The sequence below is a fragment of the Lampetra fluviatilis genome, chromosome 39, assembly GCF_964198595.1.
Source record: "Lampetra fluviatilis chromosome 39, kcLamFluv1.1, whole genome shotgun sequence".
In the NCBI taxonomy this organism is placed as follows: Eukaryota; Metazoa; Chordata; class Hyperoartia; order Petromyzontiformes; family Petromyzontidae; genus Lampetra; species Lampetra fluviatilis.
Window position 1 is genome coordinate 6,069,745 of NC_136313.1, and position 13,383 is coordinate 6,083,127.

Consider the following 13,383-nt stretch of genomic DNA (forward strand, 5'->3'; position numbering starts at 1 on the left):
ATATGCGTGGCGGCTAGAGTCCTGTCGTCCTCTGGCTTGAGATGGCTGCCACCTATGGGTCAGACGATTGTCTGCCAGTATTAAGCAATTGGTAATTAAATATTTAATTTGTTTTCCCTAAACAGTGTAAAATTTTAGAAATTGTTTTTTCACGAAAATTAATTGTCACACACAACGAGTCTGTGTGGAAAATGTCAGCTCGATTGGATCACAGGAAGTGGGTTAAAAAACGAGCGAAAGATTTGCACGGTCCTAAGCAAGCAAGCGAACTTAATATAAAGGATTTAACAAGTAAACCCGTAAAAACAAAGTTTTTCACTCTAAATCCTTTATATGCGTGGCGGCTAGAGTCCTGTCGTCCTCTGGCTTGAGATGGCTGCCACCTATGGGTCAGATGATTGTCTGCCAGTATTAAACAATTGGTAATTAAATATTTAATTTGTTTTCCCTAAACAGTGTAAAATTTTGGAAATTATTTTTTCACGAAAATTAATTGTCACACACAACGAGTCTGTGTGGAAAATGTCAGCTCGATTGGATCACAGGAAGTGGGTTAAAAAACGAGCGAAAGATTTGCACGGTCCTAAGCAAGCAAGCGAACTTAATATAAAGGATTAAAAAATATATTCGCCTGTGGAGGACGCGGGGATCGATCCCGCGACCTTTGGCATGGGAAGCGAGGGCGCTACCAACTGCACTACTCCGCCACGGCCTGTGGAGGGGTTACACTCTGGGCTCCTACACTGTGACGTTCAGCCAAAGCCATGAATGAGTTCTATTTGAATAAATGTAAAATAAAACATTTTTGCCTAAAAAGTGTAAAATTTTTGAAAAAAAAATTCACGAACATTAATTGTCTCGCACAGCGAGTCTGTGTGCAAAATGTCAGCTCGATTGGATCACGGGAAGTGGGTTAAAAAACGACCGAAAGATTTGCACGGTCGTAAGCAAGCAAGCACGCAAGCAAGCAAGCGAACTTAATATAAAGGATTTAAAAAGTGGGCCGTTCCTGGCCCTTCCCCCCCCTCAACCATTATTTATACGGAGTGGTATCTCTTGTAATCTCTCATTTACTTGATACAGCTGTCGTGCTGTGACGGTTCCACCTGAAGACGGAAGCTTGTGTTGCCTCCGAAACGTCGTGATTTTAATTATAATTTTTTATTTTACTTTCATTCATTTTAATTTTTTACCTACGTGACTTTACCGAAAAAACCTAAGAATATGAATCCTTGCAGTCACGAAAGCTTCAAATCTAGAATTAAAAAATATTGTTTTTCATTATTATCGGGGGATAGAGCGAACGCAGTCCCCCAGTATCACAAATTACACAGTCGAGTTTCCCGCATTTGGGGAAATCGCAGAGGTCAACCCACCCGCAGTGCAATGGATGAGCCTCGCCCTGGGAGGACCACCTAAGTGATCATGGTGCCTCCCCTGTCAGGTAAGTATGAGTTGGGTTGCTCCCACTGTCCCTATACGAGCCAAAACCCTGCACCTTTACTCTATGGGCCCTTCAAAGGTTTTTACGTATTCTATGGTTCTTTCGGTAAAGAACCAGAAATATTAATGCCTGCAGTCACGAAAGTCTTAAGCCCAGCTTCTATGTGGCTGTAATAAAAAATAATCATTAATAAATAATGGATGTTATATATGAAAACTATATGATTAAAACTCTAATTTGTAAACGAAATTAACAAATTCTTTTTTTATTATTAAACACATAGCTGACAGTCAGGTTTTGAGCAAAGCCCTTAAAACTGTATTTTGGGTAATGTATGACGTTGTGGAGGAGGGAGGAGGCGCCTCGCCCCCCCATGTGGAGTGACGTCACACGCCAATTATTATTAATGGCGGGGTGTCCATTTGGAGGACGTCACCTGTTTATGATTATTAATGAGGGGGGCTGGCCGACGTGGAGTGCCGTCAGGCGAGGGACACAAAGACATTTTTGACTCATTATAGTAGTAACGAGTTTAACGATGGCAACGGTCTGCTCCTGCAAGCAATTTTTTGCATGTTATAAACCTTTAATGTGACTAACAAATATTGTTTTTCATTATCATCGGGGGATAGCGCGAACGCAGTCCCCCAGTACCACAAATTACACAGTCGAGTTTCCCGCATTTGGGGAAATCGCAGGGGTCAACCCACTCGCAGTGCAATGGATGAGCCTCGCCCTGGGAGGACCACCTAAGTGATCATGGTGCCTCCCCTGTCAGGTAAGTATGAGTTCGGTTGCTCCAACTATGCCTATACCAACCAGAACCCTGCACCTTTACTCTATGGGCCCTTCAAATGCTTTTACGTATTTTATGGTTCTTTCGGTAAAGAACCATAGAATTTTAATTCCTGCAGTCACGAAAGTCATAAGCCCAGCTTCTATGTGGCTGTAATTAAAAAAAGTGTAATAAATGAATGGATGTTATATATGAAAACTATATGAATACAACTCTAATTTGTAAACGAAATTAAACTTCTTTTTTATTATTATTAAACACTTAACTGACGGTCAGGATTTTGAGCAAAGACCCTAAAATGTATTCTGGGTAATGTATATCTCACCTCTGGTTCTGTAAGTTTTGTCGGGCGATGAGAATCCTGGCCACACCTATCACCATAATCTGTGAAATTTTAACCGGTCCCTGGCCAAAGTGGCGAAGTATGGTTAAACAGCCTTCATGACCCATACGTAAAAAATTATCATTTTCTTTCATATATTCATTCTTGATGTTAACTCCACAACTGATAGGTATATTGCCACATGTGCATTTTGTAAAACAAATAGGTATGCGAAAGCAGGCCAAACATTTCCAACTAGCCTTTTGTCCGTCCCAGGATGGGTGTAATTGAGTAAATCTGAAACTTGCAAGCGAAAAGCAGACCGCGATGTGATATTCATTGCATCAATTCGTGTGCAATTTGTAAGGCCGCGGTGACACAGACTTATTTAATTTAACAGTTATAACACCATGTTCATCATGACGTCCTTTTTACTTCTATGTCTCAATAGCGCTACGGAGATCGCGTGACTTGAGGGTTCTGCCTTTATATTGAGGGTTGTAAGTTGACGCTGAGGATGGGGGAGGAGGCGCCTCGCTCCCCCATGTGGAGTGACGTCACCCGCTAATTATTAATGGAGGGGTGTCCTGGAGGACGTCACCTCTTCATGATTTTTAATGAGGGGGGCTGTTCGATGTGAGGTGACATCACCTGCTCATGGATATTAATGAGGGGGAGGGGGTGCAACATGTGGAGTGACGTCACCCGCTAATTATAAACACGTTCCTTCGGAGTGGGCAGGTAGGAACTTGGTTGGACAGCGCATTCGTGCGATCCGTGTCACGCGGCGCAAGCTGCGTGGGGCGGCGCGTCACGTGGTGCTGAGCCTGCCCGAAGCGCTCTATGAAATACAAATCGAGGGCGTGGCTATGCACGACAGACAGACAAATAATCCCTGGTGGGCAGTGTGTAACTGTTGATCCTACCTGTAAAATATTAATGGCGGGGTGTCCATTTGGAGGACGTCACCTGTTCATGATTATTAATGAGGGGGGGGGGGTGCGAAATGTGAAGTGACGTCACCCGCTCATAGTTTTTAATGAGGGTGGATCCATGTGTAGGACGTCACCTGCTCATGATTATTAATGAGGGGGCTGGCCGACGCTGGAGTGACGTCACACGAGAGACACAAAGACATTCTTGACTCATTATATGCAGTAACGAGTTTAACGATGGCAATGGTTTGTTCTGGCTAAATGCATTCTCAAAAAATAATGACCTTCTCCATTAGTGCTCCTGCAAGCAATTGTTTGCAATTGCTTGCAGGAGCACTAACAAATATTGTTTTTCATTATTATCGGGGGATAGCGCGAACGCAGTCCCCCAGTACCACAAATTACACAGTCGAGTTTCCCGCATTTGGGGAAATCGCAGGGGTCAACCCACCCGCAGTGCAATGGATGAGCCTCGCCTTGGGAGGACCACCTAAGTGATCATGGTGCCTCCCCTGTCAGGTAAGTATGAGTTGGGTTGCTCCCACTATCCCTATACGAACCAGAACTCTGCACCTTTACTCTATGGGCCATTCAAAGGCTTTAACGTATCTATGGTTCTTTTGGTAAAGAACCAGAAATATTAATTCCTGCATTCACGAAAGTCATAAGCCCAGCTTCTATGTGGCTGTAATTAAAAAAAGTGTAATAAATGAATGGATGTTATATATGAAAACTATATTAATACAACTCTAATTTGTAAACGAAATTAAACTTATTTTTTTATTATTATTAAACACTTAACTGACGGTCAGGTTTTTGAGCAAAGACCCTAAAATGTATTCTGGGTAATGTATATTTCACCTCTGGTTCTGTAAGTTTTGTCGGGCGATGAGAATCCTGGCCACACCTATCACCATAATCTGTGAAATTTTAACCGTTCCCTGGCCAAAGTGGCAAAGTATGGTTAAACAGCCTTCATGACCCATACGTAAAAAGTTATCATTTTCTTTCATATAATCATTCTTGATGTTAACACCACAACTGATAGGTATATTGCCACATGTGCATTTTGTAAAACAAATAGGTATGCGAAAGCAGGCCAAACATTTCCAACTAGCCTTTTGTCCGTCCCAGGATGGGTGTAATTGAGTAAATCTGAAACTTGCAAGCGAAAAGCAGACCGCGATGTGATATTCATTGCATCAATTCGTGTGCAATTTGTAAGGCCGCGGTGACACAGACTTATTTCATTTAACAGTTATAACACCATGTTCATAATGACGTCCTTTTTACTTCTATGTCTCAATAGCGCTACGGAGATCGCGTGACGTGAGGGTTTTGCCTTTGTAGTGAGGGTTGTAAGTTGACGCTGAGGAGGGGGGAGGAGGCGCCTCGCCCCCCCCCCCATGTAGAGTGACGTCACCCGCTAATTAATAATAGAGGGGTTATTATGTTTTATTTGTATTATTTTATTACTTCCCTTCTACGTGACTTTACCGAAAGAACCAAGAAGAGAGGGGTGTCCATTTGGAGGACGTCACCTCTTCATGATTATTAATAAGGGAGCTGTTCGATGTGGAGTGACATCACCTGCTCATGGTTATTAATGAGGGGGGAGGGGGTGCAACATGTGGAGTGACGTCACCCGCTCATGATTATAAATGACGGAGGATCCATGTGGAGGACGTCACCTGTTCATGATTATTAATTAGGGGGGCTGGCCGACGTGGAGTGCCGTCACGCGAGGGACACACAGACATTCTTGACTCATTACAGCAGTAAATAGTCTACCGATGGCAACTGTCTGTTCTGGCTAAATGCATTCTCAAAAAAGTAATGACCTTCCCCATTAGTTCTCCTACAAGCAATGTTGTACATGTTATAAACCTTTAATGTGACTAAAAAATATTGTTTTTCATCATTATCGGGGGATAGCGCGAACGCAGTCCCCCAGTATCACAAATTACACAGTCGAGTTTCCCGCATTTGGGGAAATCGCAGGGGTCAACCCACCCGCAGTGCAATGGATGAGCCTCGCCCTGGGAGGACCACCTAAGTGATCATGGTGCCTCCCCTGTCAGGTAAGTATGAGTTGGGTTGCTCCCACTATCCCTATACGAACCAGAACCCTTCACCTTTACTCTATGGGCCCTTCAAAGGCTTCAACGTGTTCTATGGTTCTTTCGGTTAAGAACCATAGAATATGAATTCCTGCAGTCACGAAAGTTTTAAGCCCAGCTTTTACGTGGCTGTAATAAAAAAAAAAGTGTAATAAATAAATGGATGTTATGTATGAAAACTATATGATTAAAGCTCAAAATTGTAAAAGAAATTAACAAATTCTATTTTTATTATTAAACACTTAACTGACGGTCAGGTTTTTGAGCAAAGCCCCTAAAATGTATTCTGGGTAATGTATGACGCTGAGGAAGGGGGAGGAGAACGCCTCGCCCCCCCCATGTGGAGTGACGTCACACGCCAATAATTATTAATGGCGGGGTGTCCATTTGGAGGACGTCACCTGTTCATGATTATTAATGAGAGGGGCTGTTCGATGTGGACTGACGTCACCCACTCATGATTATTAATATAGGGGGATCCATGTGTAGGACGTCACCTGGTCATGATTATTAAGAGGGGGGCTGGCCGACGTGGAGTGACGTCACACGAGGGACACACAGACATTCTTTCATAATCAACGTTTTTGGGTTTAGATCGCGTTATTTATAAATGTGTCGTAACCCTCCACCACCCGACACGGCCAATCAGTAAAAATGTGTCACGTTGACAAAAGACAAATAGTTCACTGCTTTAGCCCACCGGTGTGTTGAAGCCACAACATTTACAATTCTCAAAAAAGTAATGACTAATGTAGCATAATCACAATAAAACACATTCCAAATGATTACTAATCTACAACTCGCATCGTAACAATAGCCTGATTACTAATCTAGTATATAATTACAATCACTCCCCCCTTGAATCTTTGCACCTGATGAGTAATTGAGTTAATGATCACGTCACTCTGCTGCTGCTCTATATAAGAACGGGAGACACAGCAGAGCCTCACCATTCTGGCGAATTGCCCGATGAGGGGGAAACTGCCCTGGCTTGCCAGGGGAGACACCAGGAGCATCGAGGTGATCCTTCCAGCCTGTCCGGATCTCAAGTGAGACCTAGCCACCAGCCCCGAGGCCTGCGAGGGCCCTGACCGTGTGGCCAGGGATGACCACGCTGCCAAGAAGCGGGGACTGCTGGAGAATGGAGACGGAAATCACAACAGATGAAGAGGGGAAACGGCGAGAGTCAAGGACCACGAGGGCCACCCGAGTTGCTGAAGGAGACCGGGATGACCGAGCCGCCCAGCTTATGCTCGCAGCAGATGAAGAGGAAGCAGGGAGAGCGCCAAGAGAAATGAATGCCACCTGCACTGCTGAGGGAGCCAGGGACGACAGAGTCGGCCAGACGGTGACTGCACGCGACAAGAAGACGACGTGGCGAAAGCAGAGGGCCACCGACACCACCTGTGCCGCCGGAGGGGACTGGGGCAACCAGACCGACCCGCTGGCAGCAGGGGGATGCGTGGAGGAGGCACGGAGACGGATGGAGGGGAACGCGGCGGAGGCACGGCAGAAGGGGAGGATGGAGGAACTGGATGGGAGGGTGGGAGCTGATGGAGTGGGTGAGGGAAGCCGAGGAGAAAAAGGTATGGCGTCCGGAAGCAGAGAGGCGGGTGCCCCCGAGCGGAAGGTGGGGAACGAAGCCAGGGAGACGCCAGCAACCCTGAGGCAGGGGGAGGCCCGGAGGGAGAACGTGACAGTGGACGCTGGCCCGGTGGGAGCTGGGAGGCCCCGGGAACGAGACGGGAAATGGCGACGCGGGGCAGGGGTGAGTCTGACACCACCTCATGTCAAACGACATAATTGCGTGAGAGTAATGATGAAGGACGAGGTAGCAGAAGAAGTGACCATCGACCGAGCAACCTTTGTACGGTCAATAATGATGGGCTTGCTACAAATAGAGCCGACAGACTTGTACTGTTTGATAACCCTGCCGGGAGGGAGGGCGTTTGATGTAAGCTTCAACTCAAGCCCCCTGCTACAAAGATTTATGACCCGCTTCGAGGAAAAGGCGGAGGAGAAGCCATTGATATCAATGAAGCTACAACTGTTATCAGAGCTGGACACGAAGGTGGTGACTATTTTCCTATACAATGAAGCCCTACATGACCACGACGTGGAGGTCTGGCTAAGACAGCACTGCTCGGTACTGTCGGGCTGTAAAAAGGTGAGGGACTCGGTGGGGATATGGACAGGGGCAAGACAATGGAGGGTGCGGCTGAAAACAGAGGGAGGGACCTTGAGACACATCCCGAGTGCCCTGAACATAGGTGGCAACCGGGGATATGTTGTGTATGCCGGACAACCTAAACTGTGTAGGAGGTGTGGGGGCAGTGGTCACCTGGCCGCAGTGTGCAAGACAAAAGTCTGCTATAGATGCAAGGCACTGGACCACGAGGTAGAAGAATGCAGTGTTCCGGCACAATGTAACCTCTGTGGTAGCCGAGAACATCTGTACAAAAATTGTCCGGAGTCGTACGCCAACAAGGTTAGGGCGTATAGGGTAGGAGGAGCGAGGGATGAGGAAGGGTGTGGGACCAAACTGGACCCAGATAAGGAACTGGTGAGGGAAGGACGTGGGGAGGTGGCTGAGCAGCAGCCACCAGCAACGGACGGAGGGGGAGAAGGGGAGAGGCATGCAAAAAGAGCAGAATCGACATCGAGCGAGCAGGAAGAGGGGCTGGCGGGGGAGGGGAGCGACGGCATGGGCAGCATCTCCGAGACGACCGTGGAAGACTGGGCGGAGGCGGTGGAGGAGGATGAAGAAAAAGGGGAACGACAGCAGGAGGAAGGCGGTAGCGAGACATGGGAGGGACCAATCGGAAGGAAAAGGAGGATACGGAGAGCACCAAAAAGAGGTGCCCCTTCAGGCAGCACGGAATCCTCGGACTCCTCGCCGAACACAGAGGCCTCGAGGGAGGGGATGGAGGAAAGGGTGGAGAGCCGGCGCAGGGGGAAACCCTTGAGAACAAGGGGCAAAATGAAATTGCGGGAACTGGCGAATGAAGATGGTTACGGAGGGCGAGCGGAGAAGGCCACTTCGGACTGAGACACATCCCAACATGGAACTATCCGTGGCGTCCGTAAATGTGAGGAGCTTGAAGGGGAAGGGGAGAAGAGGAGCAATAATACAACTGCTACAGGCTACCAAGTGGGAGGTGGTCTTCCTCCAGGAATGCCACCTACCATACACCCTGGGCCGGGAGGAGCTGTTGGAGAGCTGGGATGGCTACTACTTTTGGTCCGGGAGTAATGAAAATCGATGCACGGGGGTGGTTACCCTCCTAGGCAGGAGGGGTATACAGATAGTCGGGTCCCAAGAGGTGATCCCGGGCCGCCTCCATTATGTGGACGTGTCTTATGGAGAGGCAGACCTGAGACTAATAAATGTGTACGCCCCCACGACGTGCACAGAAAGAGTGGACCTATGGAATAATGTAGCGACCCTACTCGTGACGAGACGGCATGTCATAATGGGGGGTGATTTTAACTGCCCGTTGTGCCTGGCAGACCTATTATCGGTGGCTGGGAGGAGGAGGCTCGACCCTTCCTCTAGGAAGTTGAAGGAGCTGATAGAGGATTTTAAAATGACTGACACCTTCAGAAAGGTACACCCGGTGAGACCGGGATACACGTGGTCGGATAAGGGCGGTAGAACGCAATCACGAATAGATTTCATCTTTGTGTCTGCCAATGTGAAGATGGATGGAGCAGACCTGGAACCCTTCCCCTTGTCAGATCACAATTTGGTGAAGGCAAAGCTCGGTATTCCAGGTGGCCTGAAGATGGGGAAGGGAACCTGGAAAATGAATGTAAGCCTGTTGGAAGACAGAAGGGTCGTGGAAGACTTTGTAAGGAAGTACGAAGACTGGACGACCCTGCAGGAATGCTTTGCCACGAGGGTGGAGTGGTGGAGCATGGTGAAGGGCCGGATAAAGGCCCTCTTCCAGACACATAGTAGAAGGAGTGTAAACAGGGAACTGCAGCTGTGGAACGCTAGAATCGAGAAGAAGCACAGGTTACTTGAGCTGGGATTCCCGGTGGGTGAGGATATACGGAGATTGAAGGGAAGGTTATCCTCGTTATTGGAGAAAAGAGTCAAACAAATGGCATACAGGGCAAGGGTCAGGGCAACGGAACAGGGAGAGAAATGTACGAGTTTCTTCTTTAAGAAATGCAAGGCAGGAGACAACACACTTAGGGAATTGGTGAGCCCGGTCAGAGGCAGGCAGGCAACGACAGAGGGTATGATAGAGATAGCGGAGGAGTACTATGGGGAGTTGTATGGGAGGAAGGGAACGGATAAGGGAATAAGGGAGGCACTACTAGGGGAGCTAAGACATGAGGTTAAGAACCCAGAGGTACTGGGAGGGAGGATCCAGATGGAGGAAGTGGAGGAGGCAGTGAGGAGGCAGAATAAGAATAGGACGCCAGGACTGGATGGAATTCCAGCAGAATTCTATATTACATTCTGGGATTTAATGAAAGGGGACATGCTGCAGATGTATAGGGAAATGCTGGAGGGCGGACTGGTGCCAGAAGAAATGTGTGAGGGGCTCATCACACTGATGTATAAGAAGGGGAACCGGAGAGAGTTGGGAAACTGGCGTCCAGTTACGCTCCTGAACTCGGACTACAAGATTATGGCAAAAATAGCTGCGACGCGCCTGGGGAAGGTGGTGGAGGGAGTAGTCGAACCCGACCAGACGTGTGCGGTGCCAGGAAGAAGGATTTCGGACTCCCTGATTTTATTAAGGGAGGCAATAGAGGTAGAAGGAGAGAGGGGATGCCCCCTAGGGCTTCTTAGCCTGGATCTTGAGAAAGCTTTCGACCGCCTCTCGCACGAGTATATGTTCGCAGTGTTGGAAAAAATAGGAGTGAGGGGACCCTTGGTCGATTGGGTGAGGCGTCTTTACCAAGGGCTCAAGACCAGACTACTGATAAATGGGGAGCTCTCGGGGACAATTCCAGTAGAGTCAGGGGTGAGACAGGGGTGCCCGATGTCCGCGGTTCTATTTGTAATGTGTATGGAACCCCTTGCACAGGCAATGAGAAACAATGAGGAGATTAAGGGAGTGACCATCCCCGGGAATAAGGAACAGGGGAAGGTGGCGCTATATATGGATGACGTAGTCGTGCTCTGTAGGGATGTGGCATCAGTGTGGGGGGCCATGAAGGAGACGAACCGCTTCGGCCTGGCCTCCGGCTTGAAGGTGAACGCGAGGAAGAGCGAATTGATGGCCTTCGGGGACCCGAGACTATTTGAGGGCCGGCCGCCTGAGTTGGGGATAAAGACGGAGGAAGTCAAGGTCTTGGGAGTGTCCTTTTGCCGAGAGAGGTCGGCGGAACGAAACTGGGACGGGAGGATAAAGCAGGACAGTTAGGCAAGTGGGCCGGGAGACGGCTCACGATGGAAGGGAGGATTCTGGTAGTGAGGGTGGTGGTTTTACCAACACTCAACTACCTCGCATATGTGTACCCGCCAGGTAGGAGGGAGGCAAGAATCCTGGAATCGCTGTTGTTTCAATTCATTTGGGGAGGCGGGATGGATAGAGTGAAGAGGGTGGTGATGTGTAAACGCGTCGAGAACGGGGGGAAGGGTGCCCCAAATATTGCACGTGTGCTGTCCTCAATTTTTGTGTGCAACACTTTGAGGTTATTCTTTTCCGAAGAGCCCCGGGGGAAGGCCGCTTGTTATTTAAGGTATCACCTGAGGGGGCTTGGGATGACCCAATTACCGGCGGGCACGCCCTTGGCCTGGCCACAAGGATGGCTGAATGCGGCGGTGGGTGACTACATAAAAGAGTACAATTTGAGTCAGAGAGGGGGACCGTGGAACTCGAAGGAGGTATTGGCCAAAGTAAACGAAGGGGAGGCCTGCGAGGGGGTGATGGGCGCGAAGAGGGCTATGTACCGTCAAGTGTGGAAGAACACTTCATCAATGGCGCTCACAAAAGAACAGAGAGATCTGTCCTGGTTGGCGGTGTGGGATAGATTGGAGACGAGGGGCTTCATGTTTTCTCGCCGAATGGCACGTTCGCCCAAATGCCCGAGGGGCTGCAACACAGATGAGGACGCGGTGCACGTCATGGTGAAGTGTCCCTTCGCACAGGAGGTGTGGAGACTGAGCATCCGCTGTTGTCCTGGTTTTACCCATCGCAGGTGATAAGTCGGGACATTATGTGGGGAGTCTTAAGGGAGGTGCGGGGAGATGACAGAGATCGAACGTGGGCCATAATAGGCGCGACGAAGGAGGCCTTGTGGGGAGCTCGCAGAAAAGAGTTGGATGGGTCCCCTATATCACCGTTAGAGGTGTGCTACTGGGCGAGGAGGTTGCTAGAAAGGGTGATGGAAGTAGACCGGGTTAGGCTGGGATACAAGGCCGCAGGTGTGAAGTGGAAGTGGCCCCTACCCGGGGTGGGGTAGCAAGGGGACCGGCGGGTATAGGGAAGAGATAGTGAAAGATGGCCATGCACATTTTAGCCGGCCTGCTAAGTCGTGTGGGCGAGGAGTGTACGTGTTCGATCGGGGGAAGGCGATGTGATGGAGCAGCGCATGGGTGAATGGTGGTGATGAATGTGAATAAGGGGAACGGGGCGGTGTACGTTATGGCGGTGAGCTTTTTTTGTTGCATTGTATGTGGATGGAGCCCGCGGATGTGACGGAGACTCGAAGGGCCCAACCGGGGCGCCCGGGAAGGAGTGGTTTTCAGTACTCTCTTTGGTTTTCCTTGTACCCGCTGAAAAGTTAATTAAAACCTTTAAATCGCAATTACCAGCGAAACGTCGTACTCAAATTATAAATGTGAGCTAAAGCAGTGAACTATTTGTCTTTTGTCAACGTGACACATTTTTACTGATTGGCCGTGTCGGGTGGTGGAGGGTTACGAGACATTCTTTACTCATTATAGGTAGTAACGAGTTTAAGGATGGCAACGGTCTGTTCTGGCTAAATGCATTCTCAAAAAATAATGACCTTCCCCATTCGTGCTCCTGCAAGCAAATTTTTGCATGTTATGAACCTTTAATGTGACTAAAATATATATCATTTTTTTTATTATTATCGGGGGATAGCGCGAACGCAGTCCCCCAGTATCACAAATTACACAGTCGAGTTTCCCGCATTTGGGGAAATCGCAGAGGTCAACCCACCCGCAGTGCAATGTATGAGCCTCGCCCTGGGAGGACCACCTAAGTGATCATGGTGCCTCCCCTGTCAGGTAAGTATGAGTTGGGTTGCTCCAACTATCCCTATACGAACCAAAACCCTGTTCCTCTACTCTATGGGCCCTTCAAAGGTTTTTACGTATTTTATGATTCTTTCGGTAAAGAACCATAGAATATGAATTCCTGCAGTCACGAAAGTTTTAAGCCCAGCTTTTACGTGGCTGTAATAAAAATGATAATAAATGAATGGATGTTATATATGAAAACTATGTGAATAAAACTCTAATTTGTAACCGAAATTAACATCTTTTTTATAATTATTAAACAATCTTAATTTAGGAGCTTTCGTGACTGCAGGAATTATTCTTTGGTTCTTTTCGGTTAAGTCACGTCTAAAAATAAAATAAAATAATAAATTAAAATAACATATTACGACGTTTCGATTGCAAAACAAGCAATCATCATCAGGCATAAAAGAAACAGCAACAAAAAATCTAACTAGAAAACTATAGACAGACATACAAGCAGACAGACATCACGACGGCACACAGAGAGAGGACACAAATCGGAAAACTATAGACAGACATACAAGCAGACAGA

The 13,383-nt window shown here is 48.0% G+C and overlaps 5 non-coding genes across 5 annotated transcripts; all 5 read right to left on the reverse strand.

Annotated features, from left to right (window-relative positions):
- Positions 1-1,288: 1,288 nt before the first annotated feature.
- On the reverse strand, positions 1,289-1,452 carry LOC144946080 (U1 spliceosomal RNA). Its single transcript, XR_013639773.1, has one exon. It is a non-coding gene; the product is annotated as a U1 spliceosomal RNA (small nuclear RNA).
- Positions 1,453-2,066: 614 nt separating this feature from the next.
- Positions 2,067-2,230, reverse strand: LOC144946073 (U1 spliceosomal RNA). Its single transcript, XR_013639766.1, has one exon. It is a non-coding gene; the product is annotated as a U1 spliceosomal RNA (small nuclear RNA).
- Positions 2,231-3,860: 1,630 nt separating this feature from the next.
- LOC144946074 (U1 spliceosomal RNA) lies at positions 3,861-4,024 on the reverse strand. Its single transcript, XR_013639767.1, has one exon. It is a non-coding gene; the product is annotated as a U1 spliceosomal RNA (small nuclear RNA).
- A 1,398-nt stretch (positions 4,025-5,422) lies between these two features.
- On the reverse strand, positions 5,423-5,586 carry LOC144946067 (U1 spliceosomal RNA). The gene has a single exon (XR_013639760.1). It is a non-coding gene; the product is annotated as a U1 spliceosomal RNA (small nuclear RNA).
- A 7,094-nt stretch (positions 5,587-12,680) lies between these two features.
- LOC144946078 (U1 spliceosomal RNA) lies at positions 12,681-12,844 on the reverse strand. The gene has a single exon (XR_013639771.1). It is a non-coding gene; the product is annotated as a U1 spliceosomal RNA (small nuclear RNA).
- Positions 12,845-13,383: the final 539 nt, after the last annotated feature.